The 17,475-nt window shown below is 38.6% G+C and overlaps 1 protein-coding gene and 1 pseudogene across 21 annotated transcripts in view; one reads left to right on the top strand and one right to left on the bottom strand.

Annotated features, from left to right (window-relative positions):
• NRXN1 (neurexin 1) overlaps nucleotides 1–17,475 on the top strand; it is a 1,006,580-nt gene that overhangs the window by 283,251 nt on the left and 705,854 nt on the right. The window lies entirely within an intron of this gene.
• LOC139019892 (translation machinery-associated protein 7-like) lies at nucleotides 537–729 on the bottom strand (annotated as a pseudogene).

Raw genomic sequence — 17,475 nt, 5'->3', positions numbered from 1 at the left:
CCATTGGTTACATACATATATGCATGATACTGAGATAGTTATCTGAGAATGTGAAATACTTAAAGATCATGCCTAACTTTATGATCCGGATAGAGGCAGAAATTTACGCTGAGACTCAAATTAGCCTTTTCTCTGGCAGTAACAGCACAGACACCAGATATAAAGATCTTGGCCCATCAGGTCATCTGCCAAATGAAAACAAGGCACAATCAAGGGATTGGTTTAATTCCAGACAGTACAGAATTTGTGAAAGAACAGAAGAACACACTTTGGCAGGATTCTGGGCTGGGTTTATTTTGACCTCACAGCTAAGGTTGGAATGGCAGAGTGAGATGAATTAAAGAGATGTGCCAGTGCATGATTATCATCATCATTATTATTATCATTTTACAAAAGTTTACTCCTAAATGTACAGCAGACTCCAAGAAAACACTTCATTCTCGCTGTAGGTGGCAAGAGATGTTATGGCAGGGAATCCAGGTATTAAAACAGGAATGGAATTAAGGATCACCATTGCCCCAGGCACAAGGAACAGCTCACTTTTTACCAGATTTCTTAATTCCACCCATGGCCAAGGGGCCCTTCCCTGTGGCCTCCACTTTTACTCCTCCAGTTTCTTCTGTTCCTCTTTTTTGCTTCTGCTTGAACCTTATCTTCTTCATCCACCTCCTTGGCCTGCTTCTTGGGCTGCTTCAGCAGCTTCCTTTTGCCACTTTCACAGCCGGACATGGTGCCTGTGATCCCTTCCCCTGGATAGAAGAAGTCTTAATGCACAAGAAGTAAAGGACCTTGGTTTGCACCTTTTATTTTAGTTTTCATAAGGTTCTGTATTGCTTATCTATACATCGATAGCTATGAAAAGTGTCTCTAATTCAGTTGCAGAGTCCCCAGGGGTTCTGTGCAATGCAGATTTCTGGGTTCCACTCCCAGAAATTCTGACACAGTAGGTCAAAGGTGGGTTTTGGGAATGTGCCCCTAACAGATAACTATGGTGATGCTGATGCAAATGACCCCTGTTATTCCTTAACTGCACTTTGTGAGCCACTGCCCACTTCTCTAGGCCGTTGGTGATTTTGGTCTTGTCAAGATCCAATTAGGTAGCTCAACCCCTCCCCTATTGTTACCGGACTAAAGGGGTTCATTGGCCTTTGTGTATCAAAGCTCAATAAGATGCACGCAGGAGTTTGCAGCAAAGAAAGTAAAAGTTCTTTTAAGGAACTGGCACCAAGCCCAGAGATACAGATAAGCTAATGCTCTATGACCTGGCTCTCCGATGGCTCCTAGGGGATAGATCATATAGGGGAAAAATCATTAGACCTGGTGGTTATGGGAGTTGGGGTACTGGCCTCCGCTGATTGGTAGGGCCTAGGGTAAGAGGTAGTTGATCGTTGCTCCAGGTCCTGATGCCAGCCATGGCATGGTCCTGTCTGGTTTCATGAGGATGTGGTTGGTATAATCATTCTGCTTCATGAGTCTGGGGTTAAACATAACTGAGGTCACGATGCTATCTTTAGCATTTAGTTTGACTGAAATTCTATTTCCATGGTCAATAGACCTAAAACATTATTCTTAAGAAAACTGATGCTAACCAAGACCTAATTTCCTAAGGACTTAATGATTAAGGAAGTGGATGTACAGTTTGTGCAAGGGTGGTGAAAGGATTTAGTTGAAAGATTTAGTTGAAAGTGAGTCATAGTGCTATTAGACTGGACAAAGTTGGCTTGAATGAAGACAAAAGTCATATTAAAGGAACAAAGTTCTTGTGTGGCTCCATGATCGCTCTATTTCTCCATCTCCTTGAGAAGAGCTGCTCTGACTGTGATTTTAGAATCTCCATTTGCCAGGGCTATTTCCCTGAAGTTTATAGTTTATATAAATATTTTTTAAACTCTAAGCAACTAACCTATAAAAGAATAATCAGAATACCACTTGTTTTTTACTTGGGCATGTCCTATTCAATTTTTGTAGCAAATTCAGTAATTCTGACTATTTTAAAAAGCTTCCCCAATTCTTATTCATTCTTCCCTGTGTTTCATTTCGATTTCTTGTCATTTTTATTTGAGTTGATGTATGCTCATTCTTATGTTGGAAGGAAAATATGTATTCTGTGAAAGGAATAACCACAATTTCATTTCATTGCTTTTTGTCAAAAATTAAAATTAACTATTGTTGTGGCTATAGCAAAGATTGAGGAACAAGGGTTGAGAAATCAGGATCAGAGGACTAATGGAGGCTATTATGAGTAATTTGAGTTTCAGTCGAGGAGGACTCAGGAGGTTTCGCAGTGAAGGAAGTCACGGTAAGAGAGATAAGGGACATTTTTTAAGGAGAAGTAGAAGAAAAACCAAAACCAAGTTATAATCATACACAATACACCTCAATGAATTGCATAGCATCTGAGAGATGCAGGAAGTCTCCTTCAGTTCTCTTTCAATGCTACACTGGTCAATAGGAAGATGAGAGGAGGTGGGGCACAGCTCTGATCTTCCCACTGTCTAGACACATTAAAAATAGCTTCTTTTAGGCAAAGGCACACGGTCTGAGAAATCTTATTAAAGTTATGTTTGATTATTTTTGTACTGTAATAAATAGTTTCTATAGACATCATATTTTATTGTGGCGCTAATGACGCTTGGTTGAATCTGACAATATTGATGTCACTTCATAGTGCCAGTCAGACTGACAATAGGAGAATTTTTTAAATGAGCAGAACATAGAATCTTCCAAAAATGATACATAAAAACCCCTTCTCTCAGTTGAGAAAAAGGACCTCGGTTCAAGAGAACCCTGGCAAGATCATCTTCTTGGAGAGTTACGTTATAAAATGTGAACAAACTTTTCTTCAATGTCATTCTTGGGATTCCAGCCTACGTTTCTATTGATAATATGGAAATGTTATGGAAATAGAACATGCGGTGTCTCATCTGTCTCACAGAGTGGTTGCAAGATGACAAAGGTAAAGGGAAGAACAGCTTTAGTTGAGAAGGTAAAGAAAGGATGAAATCTCACTAGGCAGCAGCCTGTGGATAATGAACTTGGGCATCTCTGTCCTGTGAAAGGAGGTATTGTGTGAATGTGAGGGATTGACAGGCTCAGACAAGAACAGAAATTTTGAGCCTTGCTTTCCAAACCAAGCCTTATGAGAATTTTCAGTCTGAAGCAGACCCAGGGGCTGATGAATAGAGTTGTCAGGGAGAATGCAGAGCAAGGTGTGAATTTTGTGGTGTCAGATAGCTACTCTTCACATTCCCAGAGGGATGCTGGTCTTTATGCTGATGAGAGGGTGAGAAGTGCTGATAGATCAAAGAGAGGCCTAAAGACAAGTGGAACAAATCATTGAGGACTACTGGGAAGCATTTATTCATTATTTTCCATAGCGTTCGGGATTGCCATTTCACTTTCCCTCAGAAGATCACACAGAGCACCTTCTTTGCAGTAGTTGAGCATTGTTTAGCCTTGTAGTTAAAACTGCAGGTTTGGAATTAGGGTCTCCAGGTTCAAATCCTGGCTCTATAGCAAGGGTGGGCAACCCCTGGCACGCATGCCAAACATGGCACGCCAGTAATTTTTGCTGGCACTCGAACCCCTCTCTTATAATCTCCCATTTACAGTTTTTTTCTTAATATCGACTTTTTTATTTTTCAGATAAATTCAGTGTAGGTGCATCTTAGATAAATAAATAATTTTACATAACAAGTTATCTTAAAGACCATAGACATGGATTGACCAGAGAGGGGAAGAGCAATTTCTATGCCTCTGCCTTAACTCTCCCTGCCTTCCTAGATCCGACCAGTGTTTTGGTTTCATCCACATAGGCTTGTGAATCTTTGTTCTCAGTGATGAATTTGTTAAGTCTCATAATAGGAGTAGCCTGATGGATGAAAGTAGTAGCTCGTGCATATCTCTGAAGGTCACGAAATATAAACCTGATGTAAAATCTCTGTCAGTGATGCAGCAGCAAAAGTCCCACTGATAATATCAAACGGAGTCATAAAGTTTTCTGTCGGACTATCAGTATACATGTATACATTAAAAAATAGCCGAAACCGGTTTGGCTCAGTGGATAGAGCGTCGGCCTGCGGACTGAGGGGTCCCAGGTTCGATTCCGGTCAAGGGCATGTACCTGGGTTGCGGGCACATCCCCAGTAGGAGATGTGCAGGAGGCAGCTGATCGATGTTTCTCTATCATTGATGTTTCTAACTCTCTATCTCTCTCCCTTCCTCTCTGTAAAAAATCAATAAAATATATTTTAAAAAAATTCATTCGAGTGACAAAAACACAGTATATGATGATGAAAAATACATTTATTTATTTTTTTATTTTTTAAATATATTTTATTGATTTTTTACAGAGAGGAAGGGAGAGAGATAGAGAGTTAGAAACATCGATGAGAGAGAAACATCGATCAGCCGCCTCCTGCACATCTCCTACTGGGGATGTGCCCGCAACCCAGGTACATGCCCTTGACCGGAATCGAACCTGGGGCCTTTCAGTCCGCAGGCCGACGCTCTACCCACTGAGCCAAACCGGTTTCGGCTACTCGAATGAATTTTATTATTTCTCCAAGGTTCTTCACATACGTACACCTTAAGAGATATCAAGTAGGCATAACATGTTCTCAAAAAATTAGGGTTGGCACGCAGAAGAATTTTGAGTCAGAGATTTTGCTGGTTTTGGCACACACTCACAAAAAGGTTGCCCACCCCTGCTCTATAGAATGTGATACATTCCTCACTTTTGGGAAAATTGCACAACTTAAATCATGTTTATCTTTATTATTTTATCTATAGAATAGGAATAAGTACTTTATCCAAATTACAATGTCATTTGGGTCAAATGAGACAGGTTTTGTAAAGTGTGAAGCATATTAAAGAGCACAATAGAACCCTAAATAAACATATGCTATCAAACTTAATTTCTGGTCTAAAATTTCAATTACAGAGCCCTTCCAGATCCCAGAGAATTTATAATATAGAGAAAGAGTCCATACCAATTAAGATGTAATTATTGACAAAACGAAATTTAAAAAATTACTGGAATATAGGCATGCAATTTAAAAAAATCATTTGAGAGCAAAACTAGTTGGAAATTGGTATAGATTAGAGTAAGCATCATGCTCTATCCAGTTGGGAAATGTATCACATGATTAGCATTGAAATAATGTTACTCTATGGAGGTAAAAATGATTTTAAAGAATATGTTTTATAGTAGTATAGTAGACCCTTCTAAAACTCATAGATAATAACTGCGTCTAGCGTAAGCTTTCCCAGTGTGTTCAGTAAACTGTTATAAACCATGCACTCATACTTCTTTGACTCAGAGCAAAGGAAAATTTAGTAAATATACTAGCTTGGTAGTTTTGAGCACTCTTTTCTAAAACACACTAGCCCTTATTTTAATAAAACACTGTTCCTTTATTTGGTATGTGGAAGTTGTACTAGTGGATCCAGAAATGCAACAGATAATCAGTGTTGATTCCAGAGCAAAGTTGCAAGTGCTCAGCTGATACTTTGCTTTACCAGCTCTATATTTAGCAGGCAGCCATTTTCTTAACCTTTTAGGTACTAGGTGACATCTGGTGTTTCCAAGAACAAATATATCCAACAGAGACATTCAATATTAGTAAAAGATACTAGAGCCAAAAAAGGTATTAATATATTAAGATGCATTGATACCAAAAAAATGTCAAGGGAATGTGGAAAGTAAAAAAAAAAAAAAAAAAAAAAAAAAAAAAAGCCATAATTTCATTTACATACACATATACACAAGTATATACCTTGTTGATGATCATTTTTCATCTGTAGTGAAGAGACATTTTTCAGTGTGAAATTCTAATTCGGGCCAGTTTTAAAATTTTGTGATCCTCAGAAATGGACTACCTTATACATAAGTAAAGCAGATCACTACCTTATTATTAGTAGATATATTAGGATAAGTGGAAATGTTGATAAGACTGGGACTTGGTTTCCTGAAATGTCATCCGTAGGCAAAATTTTCAGGCTATTTCATAGCAGTGAAAGGACAATGTGGGATGAACACATGAACACGTGTGTATATGGCAAGGTGAAGAGGTCTCTGTCTGGAACGTGAGAATCAGGCCTGCGACAGCTGGTTATAGAAGGCACTATGTCATCCTATCTAACAGGGTACAATTCACATTATGGATTTTGTTGATTTGTATGCATATTACACCAATTGTTAGGAAGATAATGGCACAGAATATGGTTCCCACACAGTGAGTATGTTATGACAATTTTCCTACAGATGGAAATAATGAGTCTTGATAAAGGGTAACCTCTTTCTAATTTGTAAAAAGAGACCCTATGGATAAGCAATAACCCTGACAGAGCTTTGTCATTGGGATGGAGATTTCAGCTCAACTCAATATTCTTCCCCTCTCACTCCCACCCACCTTCTTCTATTCAAAGCCTCTTTTTTTCTCTCCTGATACATGGAATGGTAGCTTTATTAAATCTGACATTGGTGCCAATATCTTCTCCTATGTTGCATTGGTAATAGATTTAATTAAAAATATGAATCTTCTGAGTAGATTAAAGTCTTTAGAGCCCTTTCTAAATGCTTTCATTTTATCATTATGCTAATCATTATTTTTACTATTGTATTTGGAAATCACTAGCTATTAGGTTTTTTTACACATTTATTTTCTTTAAATAAAGAATTATCTTGCCAAACCGGTTTGGCTCAGTGGATAGAGCGTCGGCCTGTGGACTGAAAGGTTCCAGGTTCGATTCCTGTCAAGGGCATGTACCTTGGTTGCGGGCACATCCCCAGTAGGAGGTGTGCAAGAGGCAGCTGGTTGATGTTTCTCTCTCATTGCTGTTTCCAACTCTCTATCGCTCTCCCTTCCTCTCTGTAAAAAATCAATAAAATAAATTTTTTTAAAAAAAGAATTATCTTTAGGGGATCATCATGATCAATTTTTGTTAGTGGGCATGTGGTAGAAGAAAAACAAACAAGTAAGATACATTTTTAGTTAGGAGGAAGGGTGTGTGTGTGTGTGTGTGTGTGTGTGTGTGTAATACACACTATTACCATTGGAAGAGTAGCAAGAGTTGGTTTCCAAATTTCATAAATAAGCAATTGTTGGGTCCTCTATGGCTCAGGCATTCATATTATAGCATTAAGATACTGACTCTTTATATTGTGATCAGAATCTTGCTTAGAATAAAATATGAATTGTTTAACACATGACTTCAGAAGTGACATTTTTCTTTCAGAAAAATACTATTTAAATGTCATTTAATATGGATTATTTTCCTTCGAGCATAAGGGATTTTTTGATAAAAGAACTATTTTAAAGTTATCTTTGATAATTATTGCATCATAAGTTTTAAAAAAATATGTGTGTATGGGCCTCTACATGCTAACTCTTTTCATAACCCCTTTCAAGTCTGTGAGCTCCAAAAAACATTTAATAACACTTAGCATGCTTCTTATTCATTTAGTCATCTTGCATAACTCTTTCTAGCCATATTTTAACTTCTAAATTTGTCAAATTATATTTATGATCATGATGTGTTATGATATTGATGAATTAAGATTCAGTCTTGTGTATTTTTCTTTAAGTACAGGATCTAAGTGAGTGATTTAGAATTGATAGACTTTATATTGTATAATTTATATCACTTCTCTTTCAAATAAAGATTGGAAATGAATCCAGTGGAGTCCTGTTGAAACCATGAGTCAATATAAAATTTTGTTTATTGACGAAAGGAAGTAACATGATTCCAGATATAATTCTAAGTAATTTACATAGTGGATCTCTCACTTTCTGTGTAACCTCAAATAAATTATTTTTGCCTTTCTGTGACTCAGTTTTCTCCACTTTAAAATGGACATAATAATAATAAGACTTATTGAATAGAGTTACTATGAGAATTAAATAAGTTAACTGATGTAGCATAATTAGAATAGTACTTAGCATATAATAAATAATAAAAAGTCATTATTTTAATTGTTATCTTATTTATCCTTACAAAACCTTATGATGAAGTACTATTCTTGTTCCCATATTGCAAATGTGGAAACCGAGGCTCACAGTGGTTCCTTCCTTATTTATCTCTAAGAAGTGTTTGAGATTTAAGCGACATCAACGATAGGAAAGCACTTTTGAAAGCATAAATCACAGTGCAAATGAAAGGAGATAAGGGATTGTTAGAGCTAAAGGAAGAATAATTACATTAACAGGTACTTGCTAGATGTACAGCCAGTGAAGTGTAAAAGAAGCAGTTTCTCCATATGGTCTACATTTTATGAAGAATATGATTCCCAAGGACTCTGGAGTAGTAAACTGTGCCCAGGACATCCCATGGTAAAGCTTCTGTAATACTGAGAGTTAAAGCTTTTTATTCTGCCATTGGTTTATTTAAAGCATAAGCAATTACAAAGAAACAAATGCCATTTTGTGGTCCCTCCATGCTTTGTTGTTCTTTAATGAAAATACTGGATAATCCAAACATAATTAATTCAAAGTTTATTTTATGGATATTATCTTTAATATTAATGAGGTTTGTCCATGTCTGAATTAGTCACGATTTCTGAGATTTCTTCTTTTGTTCCCTACTCCACAAGGAAAGCTGAATAAAGGAAGACTTAGCTAAAAGGTCTATCAGTATACACAGATAATTTTGTACTAACATATAATGAGTGTTAGTGTGTGATCTTTTTTTTTTTTTTTTGCTTATTTTATCTAATGGTAAAACCTCAGATTAGCTATTGTAAGAACTGCATTTTCAATGTGTATCATCCAACTGATTATATTTTTTAAAAATGCATTTGCCCTTTGTGCTGGAAAAATTACCCAGTTAACACCATGATAATAGCAGTGATTTTCAGGAGTTGATTTGTGGATCCTTCTCTCTGTAATTTGCTTGCTAGTTCTGACAACCCTTCACAATGGCTATAATCAGCGCGGTGATTTTTCTCATGAACTTTGCCTGGAGCTGCCCATCACTGCTTCACCTACATATTTTTAAGTGCTGTGATACTTATACTTCCTCAGTTTGCTCTTGATTGCAATTAGTCAGAGTTATTTTTTATAGCTGTTAAGAACTTTGCACTTATAAAAACTATAAACATGAGTCAAGACATTTTTCTCACAGTAGGAAACACAAAATTATTGAATTTTATAACTTAAATTGATGTTAGAGATCATCTAATCGTAGCAATCAACACATTTAAAAGATGAAAAAAAGGGGGAGGGGGCGTTTCAGAGGTTAAGTGTCAAGGCCAAGGTCCTACAGAGATTACTCTCATGGCTCCCATGGCTCTGTAATTTATACATAAAGTGGATTAACAGTGAACTAAATCTAAATGTGCAGATACAAATAGAGATAATTACTGCTTGTCCCGATAATCATAGAGAAAGACCCAAGAGAGCAGACACTTTGGTGCTTTTCTCCATTATTGTATTCCTAGTATGTAGAATAGTGCATGTCCTATAGCAGATGCTCAATATATATTTTTGTATGAAAAACTAATGGCTATTTGAATAATACCCCATCACATACACACTTTTTAAAAAATATGTTTTTATTGATTTTTAGAAAGAGAGGAAGGGAAAGGGAGAGAGAGATAGAAACTTCAGTGATGAGAGAGAATCATCGATTGGCTGCCTTCTGCATGCCCCCTAATGGAGATCAAGTCCGTAACCCGGGCATGTGCCCTGACCAGGAATCAAACTGGTGACCTGTTGGTTCATGGATTGACACTCAACCGCTGAGCCACATGAGCCAGGCTTTTTTTTTGTTTTGTTTTGTTTTTTGTTTTACCTATTAATACCTGGCTTTTCAACTATGTTAATTGTGTTTTATTTATATCTTCAGCTGTCCAGATAATTTGTTTTACTTTTTTTTGTTTATTATCAGCGAAATATTTGTATACCATATGTAATCTCACTGTCACATTAATGGTGTAATATTCAGCCAGTCAGCCAGTGTTTTACCATATGAAGTCATACAAATATGAATTTTTTTCTCCAGTTTAATTAACTAAATGCATTCATTCATTTGTTATTATGTGTTGAGCAGTTTAATTTTTGTGATGTAAAAAGCCAACAACTGAAAATAATTATTACAATTATAAATCATGAGTTAAAATTCTGTAATATTAAATCTAACTTGATGATGTTGCAAGTGTCAATGAAAACAAAACAAAACAAAGGTTTAGAAACATTTGCCAAAATAGTAAAACTAATTCTGAAGTCTCCCCCAACCACAGCCTTCGTTGCATGTGAAAGTTTCCAGGGAGCGTTTTATCTTCTTTCCCTTATTCAAGAGGATCTAGGCACCTTATATAGGCCCTGCTGCTAACATTGTGTGATTTTTTTTTGTCTCAGCTCAGATACTAATAAACCCAGAAGATAGCTTAGCTTAAAATATAAATTCTTGGTAGCTTAATTTAGTGAGTGTCACCCTAGAGAATCTTATGATTAACCACAAGTAGGGGTTTCAGTTTAACAAAAATAATAAAGATCATCACAATGAATCCTGTATTTGAGCAAGCACCTCAAATTGTGTGCATGTCTGTTCATCTATAACAAAACAACAACAACAAAAACACCAACACAACCCAAAACCTAGAGAAAGAGAACAGCAGATAAAAGATGTAAGAACCTGTATTCCTGTCATCTCTTTGCTTTAGTGTTAAATTAACAAGCTGGTGATAGATGAGCCTGTATAAATCAGGCTGTTTTTCAGTGCACATTGGAAAAAAAACACACACACAAAAGCACTGGTTAGCACACAACAGATCATCCCCAGTGCTCTCCGGAAGCAATTTCCTTTTTCCCTGAGTCTGCTGTTGGAATGCTGGCCACGTGGCGTCTGCCGCCCAGGCTGCACCAGGGGCCGCCAGCAGCCACCCACGCTGTAAATGATCTGAGCTGGCGATCTGTGCTCAGCCACTGGGAGACACCCGTTCTCCTCTAGACTGTGGGTAGCATTGTGAGTGCAAACCTGTCTCCAGTTTTTGAATTCAGACAAAGTGGCTCAAAGACATTGAGAGAGTCCAGCTTTTCACATAGATTTGTTGGTGGTTAAAAACTCTGACTTACCCAATAATAATAATTCACATTACTCTTTCTTTTTTCCCAGTGACCCAGTTCAAGATGCATGAGGAAGGTCACAAGTCATCAAAACACAGGAATTTGAAGAGAAACATGTCAGAACTTTTTGGCTATAAATAGAAAACTTTGGGTAATAATTCTCCAAGCCATAGAAGACACATTGCATCCTTGATCAGTTCCTAAGGCTTTTCGTTTGCAAGCTATGGTCAAGCACCTCTGCACCCTTCCATAAGCAGGTTGACGCTCTAACTGTTGAGCCACACTGAGCAGGGCAACATGACCTCTTTTTAAAAGAATGTATATTTTTTTTATTGATTTCAGATAGAAGAAGGGAGAAGGAGAGAAAAATAGAAACATCAATGATGAGAATGATTGATTGGCTGCCTCCTGCATGCCTCCTACTGAGAATTGAGCCTGTATCCCGGCATGTGCTCTGACCAGGAATCAAACCAGTGACCTCTTGGTTCATGGGTTGATGCTCAAAAAATGAGCTGCACTAGCCAGGCTTATCCTTATGACTGTTCACCTCATGTTTCTTTCCTGGGTTCTGTCCAATTGTAGATTGTGGTGAGTTCTTGCTCGTCTTCTCCTTTAGAGCTTTCGGGAGTTGCAGCATGGCAGAGAGAGACTTGAAGTCCTGCATATCTTGGTAGGAGATGTGTGTTAACTGGGTTAAAGAAGTAACCAGCACTTTTACCAACAGGATGATAATACACAAGAAAATGATCTGCTCATTTCCAAAAGTTGCCAAGCAGGAGGGCCCCTCTAGTTTAGTACTGCAAATATGAAAGACCTTTAAGATTGTGGTGGAGGATTTAGACAAAGGCAAGATACCACATTTGGCATGATTCCAAAATATTGACTAGAAATTCAAGGTAGTAAGATTAATCAGAGTGAGGCATTTTGGAGCGCAAGAGGCCCTCTGTGAAAATAACTGTTAATTATTTTAGGAATTTTATTTTTCCTTAATTTGGAGAAATTTCAAGTAGATTTTTTGTTAAGTCATTGCTGACACTTTATTTGAATTTTTTAAAAAAGCATTGGATTTTTTTTCTGATTACAAAACAAAAACATATTCACTGTAGAAAATTCAAAAATATAAAAAAAGCAATAAGCAGAAGAGATAATGATTCTGACCTTTATATAAACATTAATAACACTTGCTGAAATGTTCTCTCCATATATATACTTTTAAATGAAATTATATTGCTTATATGTTACAGCCTGGTTGTCCACTTAACAATACATATCAAATATATTCTAAAGTCATTAGGTATTCTGCTACAATGGCTGTCTAGTTTTCTATTACATGAATATATGATAATTTACCTGGCCAATATCTTCTTGCTCATTTAGGTTGTTTTTAATTTTCCACTGTTATTACTTCTTCCTTTATGATCTCTTAGGACTATGCTCATACTTATAAAGCACTAGATTACATTACATTATGGTCAATTGTTCCCCCTTTTCCTATGAACACCTTTAGCTTAGAGATTTGGTTTTATTTGTTTTTGTGTGTGTGTTTTTTTAATCACTTGCTACCAGCATCTAGTCCAGAATCAATGCAGGAATTGGTAGGTGTATACTCAAAATATACATACGATCCAAGAATTAGGTTTGCAATGCACATAGATTCAATAAGTTTTTGCATATAGTAAATACTAGAAAAAATATTATAGTGTCTAATGTGGAAGACTAGATTTGTATGGAGATACAGCTCTTACATTACAATCATCACCCTTTCAAAAAGCAATGGAGGGTCTAGAGCCCTCTGCAGATAAGAGTTCCTGATGTCTGTCTCTTTTCAGAGGTTTTTTTAATCAGGAACGGGCATTTCCTGAGAACTCTAATTGCAAAAGTCATAGTTTGACTCAGTTAAATAAATTCTGGCATATAGACTTTTTTAAAAAATATATATTTTCATTGATTTCAGAGAGGAAGAGAGAGAGAGAGAGAAATATCAATGATGAGAGAGAATCATTGATTGGCTCCTTCCTGCATGCCCCACACTGAGGAATCCAGCCCGCAACCAGGGCATGTGCCCTGGCAGGTATCATACTGTGACCACCTGGCTGGCTAGATTGGGTTTTTAATTCCAGCTGTGTAACTCACTGGCTACATACCTTTGGGTAAGTTATTTAACCTCTTTGCTAATTGCTTTTCCTATCTATAAAAATGTGAGTAAAAATATCCACTCCAAAGGTTTATGAGGAAAAATTAATTAAGTTTTTAAATGACATCCAAAAAAATACCATGTTTTTTGCACGTACCAAATAATGAATAAGTATGACTCCTTAAACCGCTTTTATTTTTCCTTTCTTTAAATCCTCTTGACACTTAGGACTAATTCCACTTCAAAGAGTCAACGACTTGGTTTCCTGAGGATCGATGCTTCACGTAGTCCTCATCTGTTTGGCAGAGGCCGGGGTGGGGGAGCGCACTGTGTCCAAGAGAAATGAGGCATCCCTTGCTTTCTAATTTTCCCTTCTTTTAATAGCTATAAATACAGAAACGGTAACTGCACGCCAGGGAAGCCTGAGTGCTATGCATGTGTAGTTCGTGCAGGGCAAGGCATGAGACCCCAGAATGCATGCTTCAGGATCCTGCTCTACCTTCTAGAGTCCATCACAGAGGAGAGCCAATTTTATAACAGGATAGACACAGGAAGGAACATTGTAGATTAGCCAAACTGCTAAGGTAGAAGTCTGTGGTTGGACACTCCAGGGAAATTGATGGTTCCTTGGACATCTGGCTCTGTGATTGAGAGAGCAGATGTGTGAGCTGCCCTCAGAAGCTGAACAGTTCACTCCTGCTGTTATCTAGAGGCTAGACTCAGGCCCCAGTCTCCAGGGCCACATCCACTCTTATAGAACTAAGCCTTCCGCGTTCTTGAAGATTACAAAGATGGACAAGGAGAGTCGTGTGAGCCCCAGGAACTGGGTGAGTCTTTGCCATTGGATTCTTGGCTGGAATTGAACTGTCATTCTAACAGCCACAGTGAGATGCAGGCATAGGGCTGCATCTAGCAGTTACTATCAGGCTGTTCATCTAATTGGCTGGTTCAGGTTTCAGTGATGGCATCCAGGGGAAGGGGCCGGAAGGAAGGATCGCTAAGTGGCGCCTGGGAGTTCTCCTGGTGTTCTTCTAGTGTTTCTCTGAACCGTAATTAGTTTCATGTATTCAAAGACTTAATAGCAGGAATGGAGAATCTCTCTGGTGAAGTGCCTAATCTATATTTGTGTCTGTCTTTGGACATGCAGGAGATCCTAGAGAAACTGCAATTAGTGGTTTACAAATGCTCACTAGCACATCGTGGCAGGGCATGGATCCTTTGCCCTCCTGAAAGCTCTAAGTTCCATGACGGAAACATGCAGCCCTTTACTGTCCGTCGCAGTGCAGGTACCTGTTTCAGCCACTGCTTCCTGTCCCTTCCCTCCATACCAACAGCACTGTGTAACAGAAGGAGCTCGCACCAGCAGAGCCCCTGAGGACTCCGAGCTGTTTTGTTGGCTTACAGATGGGTAGAAACAGGCAAAGAGTTCAAATTCACTGGACGATGCAGCTCTACTTTTTAAAATGTGTCTGATGTGTAGCTTAGATTGTAGGAAAGGAGGCAAGCTGGAGGAGACATGTTGGAACCAATTTTACATACATTCTACTCTATTTTATTTATGGGAATTTCTTGAACTAAAAACAAATAAACAAACAAAAATTTAGAGGAACAATGTATGTACATTTGTGTTAGTTATACAAAAACTGCATTTTCTAATCCAGAAATCAAATCACATGCTACACAGATTTGCAGCAAAGGGCATGAGCCAAACTAGACATCCTATGCAGACTGATAATTTGACATCCTAAGGAGATTTATGATATAATGCTTTTGTTACTTGTTCTTTAAACATGTGCCCGTATTTATTTATTTGTCAGTCTGAGGGCTACTTTGGGCTTATCTAGTGACTTCATTCAGCCTCACCCCTTCTCCTGTTCTAATCACTTCATTTGAGATGAGGAGGAGAACTCAGGAAGCCACTGAATGTAAGTAGGGTTTTGGAAAGAGAGAAAGAATTTAAATTAGCAAAGTTGGCCTAAGGAAGGCTTTCAAGGTTAGGGAAGTAAAGACCCAGAAGTTTCTGTTATATGCAATCTCTATGAAACCTCTGTGCTGATAGCCACAACTAAGAAGAACCCAAATGGTTTTTATTTTAAATAATACATTTCTTTTAGAATGAAATCATTTACTTGTTTCAATGTCCTTTTTTGCTTTTAATATGCTGATTATATAGAACAAGCAGTATTTTCCCCCAAATGCAATCCATGATAAGGGTTCATAATCTGGAGCTATGCTGAGAGCTTTAATGAACAGAACATAATACAAACAAGCATGATAGTTGAGGGATTAAGATGAAGATTTTCCCACCTTACACTGGCGAGTCTCCAAGTCTTCAATTTTTAAAATATCCTTCAGGGCATTCATAGTGGTGAAAGCTATAGGATTTTTAAATTTATAACATCTTTGAAACACATCCAAAGCTGTGGTTAGAAATGTTTTGTTTTGTTTAATCAATTTAGTGATAAAAGAAAGAAAAGAAAGGAGGATGGAAGGAAGGAGGAAAGGAAGGGCATTGAGTGTCCATGGCTTTTGTTAGGTTTCTGTGTTCTCTATTTTCCACAGTTCCCTCGTGTATATATCACACATGTGTGCACATACACATGCATGTACACACATATACACTTTCATACTAATACCCAACACTTGCACCTTAAAGGCTTTGAGCTTGAAACTTCTGCTGAAAGGTCCTTATTTTCCTGATACTGCAATTAATGATGGCCTTTTGTTAGTTGTCCAGCTTTGGATTCATTGTCAAATTCTGAATGCAATGGTTGTGTGAAATGTGCATATCACTTAAAGTTTCTGACCCTGGTTTCCTCGTGTGTAACACAAACAGAATACAGATTAATAACTATATTGTGTTGGGATCTAATACATCAACATAAACAGTTTGTCTGGATTTTCAGAGCAGAATAACTTTATCTTTCGTTATTCTGCAAACATGTTATCCTCTTCCCACTCCCTTACACTAGCCATGGTGTTGTCTGTGTGTCTAAGCCAATCCACAGTCAATTTTATGAATGATCATGTGGCTAAGCCAATTTTGCGGGGTTTCATACTCAGATACATATGCAAAAAAATTTGTATAACACACATATACTTTATTATCTGGCCCTGGAAAAGTTGAAAGATACATTTTTCTGAAAAGAGATAAGATTTCTATAAAGATCTTTTCATTTTTCTTTGACTCACAAACAAGAGATAAGATTTCTATAAAGATCTTTTCATTTTTCTTTGACTCACAAACAAAGATGTGTCATTTATTGTATGAGCACTTATTGTATGACAGGCTCAGTATTAATGTTTATATGCATTTTTATAAAATAGCTTTCACAAGAATCCTAAGTTAAGGAAACTATTTTATCTAAAGACATGTCTTTAAAAACGCATGCATGTAACCACTACGCTATGCTGACTTTCAAAGCATAGCAAAGAAAATGTCAGGTAATAACTGAAGATATGGAGACCAGAGATAAAAAATACTGCCCTAGCTCCTTGCTGCCTGAGAAACATGCACAGGACAAGTGAACTCTTCTATCTTATATAAAAACTAGAGGCCCGGTGCACAAAAATTTGTGCACTGGGGGGGGGGGGGGGAGCGGGGGGTCCCCCAGCCCGGCCTGTGCCCTCTCGCAGTCTGGGACCCCTCGGGAGATAACGACCTGCTGGCTTAGGCCTGCTCCCGGGTGGCAGAGGGCACGCCCAATCCCTAGGTGCAGCCTCTGGTCAGGCTCAGAGCAGGGCTGATTCGGGAGTTGGGGCGCCGCCCCCTGTCATGCACAGAGCAGGGCGGATTGGGAGGTTGCGATGCCACCCTCAGTCATGCTCAGGGTAGGGCCGATTGGGGGGTTGGGGCACCGCCCCCTGTCACACTCAAGGCAGGGTCGATGGGAGGTTGCAGCACCACCCCCTGTCACGCACAGAGCAGGGCCAATCAGGGGGTTGGGGTGCTGCCCCCTGTCTCACTCAGGGCAGGGCCAATGGGGAGGTTATGGCTCTCCCCCGTCACACACAGAGCAAGGCTCGTGGAGGGGGGTTGGGGCGCCGCACCCTGTCACACACAGAGCAGGGCCAATCAGGGGGTTGGGGCGCCCCACCCTGTCACACACAGAGCTGCAGGGCCATCAGGGGATTGGGGAGCTCCCCCCTATCACGCACAGAGCAGGGCTGATCAGGGGGTTGAGGAGCTCCCCCCTGTCACTAACAGAGCAGGGAGGATAGGGAGGTTGTGGCCCCGCCCCTGTCACACACAGAGCCGCAGGGCGATCAGGGGGT

The sequence above is a fragment of the Myotis yumanensis genome, unplaced genomic scaffold (genome assembly GCF_028538775.1).
Source record: "Myotis yumanensis isolate MYYU_CA2020_CCGP unplaced genomic scaffold, mMyoYum1.0.hap1 SCAF_11, whole genome shotgun sequence".
Lineage (NCBI taxonomy): Eukaryota > Metazoa > Chordata > Mammalia > Chiroptera > Vespertilionidae > Myotis > Myotis yumanensis.
This window is presented reverse-complemented; position numbering and strand designations above follow the sequence as displayed.